This window comes from Sturnus vulgaris, chromosome 21, assembly GCF_052056855.1.
Source record: "Sturnus vulgaris isolate bStuVul1 chromosome 21, bStuVul1.hap1, whole genome shotgun sequence".
NCBI lineage: Eukaryota > Metazoa > Chordata > Aves > Passeriformes > Sturnidae > Sturnus > Sturnus vulgaris.
In genome coordinates, this window is record NC_142263.1 from 6,049,544 (window position 1) to 6,054,680 (window position 5,137).

A 5,137-nucleotide genomic window follows, 5' to 3' on the forward strand; every position below is an offset into this window, starting at 1 on the left:
TCCAGATGGCCATATGTCAGGTCACTCGAGCCCACCTGCTGCTCCTGTGCTGCTGCAGCAGCATGTTAAATGCAGGAGAGGATAGAGCAAGGAGAGAAGCAAATGCTGAATGGTGTAACTCGAGCCTCATCCTGATCATCACTGTCCTGGGGGGCTTCAGGTGGGATGACCACAGGGGCAGGCCGGCAGACTTGTGTTTATTATTCCTGGGAAATCTGATTTCCCTTCCTAGATCCGTGAAATGTTGGTGCTTTGGTGTGGGGGTACCGACCTCCCACCCTGAGCTCATTCTGGGGGGCTCTGGGTGCTGAGAGCTGGCAGCTTTACTTGGATGGGGTAAGGCGGGTTACAGCTGCAGTCTGAGGACAATCCATGGCATTTCGATGATATTTCAGAGAAGCAGGAGAAACAACAGTTTAGTGCAGCCTCTGCCTTGCCAAAGCTGGCTGCCTTCCCAGCCCCAGCAAAAGAGCAAAACTGGAGGGGCTGGATGTACTTCAGAAAGGTGCTGGGTTACTATTGCCCTCTCTTAGGAGCCCACCTCCAAGACTGACAATCTCTAGTGCTTTCTCCCCACAAAAGCTGCCAGGACAAAGAGATGTGGCTGCCCTTTCCCTCCCCCGGGCAGCTCAGCCTGGGGTACCTTGGGGTACCCTGTACTCAGCCTCACAGTACTGGGGCTGGCAGCACATCCTCTGCCAAGGAATGGGGAAAGGAGAGGTGGAAATACACCCAGCCAACCTCAGGATGTAGCTGAGAGTGCAGGCAGATCTCCCCCACAGCCAGCTCAGCTTCCCCCTTTCCTCCCAGGGCACGGGTAAGGGGTTTTAACGTGAGCAGGAGCATCACAAACCATCTGAGCTGCGGATTTGGCTTAGCACAGGCTTCTGCCCCTCCCCTCGCTCTCCTGCCTGGCCCCAGGCAGTGTGAAATCACCACCTTTGCATTCCCTGCTCTTGATTTACTGAAATGCCCGAGAGCTCCCACTTCCCTCCTGGGTGCCTCAAAGCAGAGCTGGAGAGCAGCGCCGAGGCAGGAGGGTTTGTTTGCATTTACAGGGAAACCTGTTAATAAAGGAGACCAAAGGGACTGCTCTTTTCCTGGCTGCAGGAACAGATGGCTGGATAACGCAGTGCAATTAATATGCAGGGAGTCCTGCCGGGGCAGGGATTTGATTGCCTGTTAGGAGAGGTTAGCACACTCAAGCTGAGCTCTGCCACCACACTGCCCATCCCTGGCACCTGCTGCCTGCAGGGACTCTGTGGGGACACTGGGACAGATTGGATGGAGTCACAGATGAGACTGTGGGCACTGGATCTGGGGGAGGATGCATCTGGGGACTCTGGGACAGTGGCAGGTCTCTGCTTCTCCCATGCGGGGTGATGCTCTGGGAGGGTTTGTCCTTTGGGTTTGTAAAAGCAAAGGATGGCACTGATGATGAATGACAGCTCAGAGGTACTTCCAGGCTGGAAGGGCAACACTGGATTGTTCTTTCCTCCTGGACTTGTTACCGCTGGGTAAGAAGGTGCCAAGGAAAGCAGCAGGCAGGAACTCCTGGATGAGCCGAGGGTGGTGGGCACAGGAGGTGGCATCTCCTTGCTGCAGCACAGCGTGGATACAGAACGTTTCCCACGGCTTCAAAGAGTGACCTGATAAATCCACAGGGAAGAAAAACCCCTGCCAAGGGCTTGGAGGGTTAGGGAACTCTGAGGAAGCAGGAAACCCAGCAAACCCACCCCAGCACTGAGCTGGCCACACGGTCAAGCCCAAATCGATGGGAGCCTCCAGCTGCTGGGCCACCATCGAACCGCCCAAGGTCACCCTGGGCACGTGTGGGGCTGTTCCCATGCCCTGTCCCCATCGTATCCTGGGCTCTCACGGGATCGCGGCGCTCCCAGCCCCTTCTCCTTTGTGCCTTTGCTTTTCCTCCTCATTTTCTGGTATTTTCTTCCCCCCCTCGTCTCGTGGAGGCTGTTGAGCACCATGAAAGCCAGCGCCAGGCTTTGATCAGGGGCTCCTGCCTGTGCCGTGCCAGCAGCACGTTCCCGCACGGCACCGCCACTCCCGGCCGCCCTTTCTTCTGCGGCAGGAGGAGGCTGCTGGAGACGTCGAACCTCAGCACAAATCCTTGCAATTAGGCCTGTTCTGCTGCCTGCCTCGTTTGATCTCCTTTAATTATTTATCGCCTTTTCTTTCTCCTCTTCCCTAAATCCTCGGTTTCTTTCAAGTGATGATTTTCCTCCTCTCCCCCCAGCCGTGGATGGCTCTGCCTGTTTGCTTGCAATTACCGACCCTTCTGCTCCTTCCATCTCTCCCTTTTTGTTCTCCACCAGATCACCGCTTCTCGCTGCTCTCATGGCTTCACCCTGCCTGCCTGCAGCTTTGTCTTCCTGCTTTTCTTGAATTTTTCCCACCCGGATGGTTATTGCCTTTCTCCATCCCGTTCCAGGTGTGATTCTGGCTGTGTTTGCTGCCCGTGCCAGCTCTGTGGCTGGGATCCTGCACGCTGGGCTGGGCTATGCTCCATCTCCCGCTGCTGTTCTCCAGGGCTACTGGTCAAACCCTGATGTGGTCTACAAAGCCTTGGCTCCTGGCCAAAACCAGAAAACCCCATGGGGCTCTGTCCTTGCCATGCCGGGGTCTCCCTGCGCTGCTTTTTCATCCCTCATCTTCTTTGTTTCCCAGGACCTGATGCATTATTCAGTGCTGCGGAGCTGCAGGGTGTTGGGAAGATAATGGTGCTGCAAAGGGCATGGGCCCACACTGGCAGTGCTGGATTTTCCTGTCATGGGCTGATTTCTCCCTTCAGCACTAAACCAGGAATAGGCCTGACCATGCAGGAGGTTCCTCCATCTGCTGTCAGCTCTGGGGGGCACATGGCAGAGACAAAGGTGGGAGGCAGCAGTGGCCCTGGCATGCTCCAGGGGCTGCACCTCCCAAATCCAGCCCCATTCCTTGAGTGGAGTTGAATAGAGACACGGGTCCTTACACATGGCCACTTGTTTATGTAGTCCTTACATGGATGTAGGATGCAGGTTTTGCACAGCAGATGTAGCAAACCACCCCAAAATGGTGTTTAATCCTTGTGGAAAGAGGGTGCTCATGCTCTCCAACCCTGTTTGCATCTGGGCACTGAGAACCCCCAGCTGGATGTGTCCCCATGGCTTGCTGCCACCTCAGCCCTATGCACAGGGACAAGGAGGAAGGTGATTTCAGGCTGGTATGGCTGGCAGCATTTTGTTTCCCAGGTCTGTCCTCCCTCAGGAAACAGCATCACCCAACTACCACCAATTGTGGAGACATCCCCACCAGGATAGGCCTCTCCAGCCTTGGCTGCCCCCAGGAAAGTTCCCCTTGGACCTCATCTCTGGCTTCCCATCCTTGTCTCTGCAGCAAGTCCCTCCCTAAATCCATCTCTGAGGCCAAATCCCCCATGGAATGACAGCCAGGTGCTTTTGTTGGGAACCAAATTCAGGAGGGAGCTGTGGTCACAGGGGATGCAGAGCCCAGGCAGTGCAGGGGAAACTGAGCCAGGGCTGGGATCAGGTGTGCCCAGCCACGTGTGTTTGGTGTCCCTGGCACTGGGGAAAATTCAGAGTGTTTTGGGAAGATAAACCCTGGCCATGACCACACAGGGCAGTTTTGAGGTGGTTTAGGGGAGGTTTGGGAGCTTTTCCCCTTCTCTGGTTTCACCATTTCCTGTCCACCGAGGAGGGTGAGTGCTCAGCATCACTGAAGGAAACAAAAATTAATTATGGGCTCATTAACACCGACTCATTACCCGAAGTGCAGCACTGAGGAATGTCCCCATTGGGGACCCAACACCTTCGGCATTACCACAACCCCCCCCAGCCATCCCAAAGCCCCCACACCTGCCGGGGTTGAGATGTTCCAGGTGCTCCCACCAGTGCTGGGAACTGGGGGACCTCTGGAGGCATCATGGTGAGGAGGTAAAGAGCGGGGGAGATGAAATTCAGGGAGGAATATGGCATGGGATGTAATTCAGAGTAGGATATGAGATGGGATAGAGGTTGGAATATGGGAGGAGATGCAGGATGGAGTTTAGCATGGACTTTAGGATGGGATGCAGGGTGGGATCTGGAGTGGGATGGGATACAGGGTGTGGTATGGGATAGGATGGAGTGTGAGATATGGGATGGGATACAGGATGGGGTATGGATGGGCTGGGACTTAGGTTAGGCTATGGGTTGGGATACAGGGTAGGATATGGGATGGGATTTAGGATAGGATGTAGAATGGGTTGATACATGAGATGGAGTACGGGATATGGGATGGGTCGGGATTCAGGTTAAGTTATGGGATGAGATGGAACACAGAATGGGATAAGCAGAGGGTAGGGTACAGGGTAGGGGCATTTCTGGCAATTGCATCCCCCAGGTATGAACAGCCCAGGGCAGCCTTGAAGGGGAGGTGGATGGGCACTGGGGAGAGCCAGGAGGTGCTGGGGGGTTGGGACAGAGGGTTGTACAATAATGGGGTGTGTTGGGGGCTGTGAGGCGAGGGATGGGGGGCTCCATGGAATGATGTGGGGTGGGTTGTGGGAAAGATGAAGGGCGTCCAGGTGAAGGATGGGGGGCTCTGTGACAGGAATTGAGGGGGAGCTCTGTAAAGGATGGAGGGAGGCTGTGGAAAGTCAGGGTGCTTTATGGATGAAGGGGGGGTCTATGGAAGGACGGGGGGCTCCACGGAAGGATGGAGGGGGGGAGTCCATGGAAGACAGGGGGCTGTGTGTAAGGATGAAGGGGGGGGTCTATGGAAGGACAGGGTGCTCTCTGTAAGGATGAAGGGGGGCTCCGTGGAAGGATGAAGAGGGGATCTATGGAAGGATGAAGAGGGGATCTATGGAAGGACGGGGCGCTCGGCGCAGCGCGGTGCAGTGCGCCCTCCGGCCGGCAGGCGGCGCTGCTGGCGGCGGTGGCGCGCTCCCCCGCGGCGGCGGCGCTCTGTGTCGGGCGGCTCCGTGTGCCGGAGCTGTCCAGCACTTCAGCAGGGGCCGCGCCGGGGCCGCGCGGGAGGGGCCGCGGCCGGCGGGACCCCCGGCGCACACCGGCACCCCCGGCATCCCCGGCACCCACCGGCAGCCACTGGAGCCCACCGGCACCCCCGGCACCCCCCG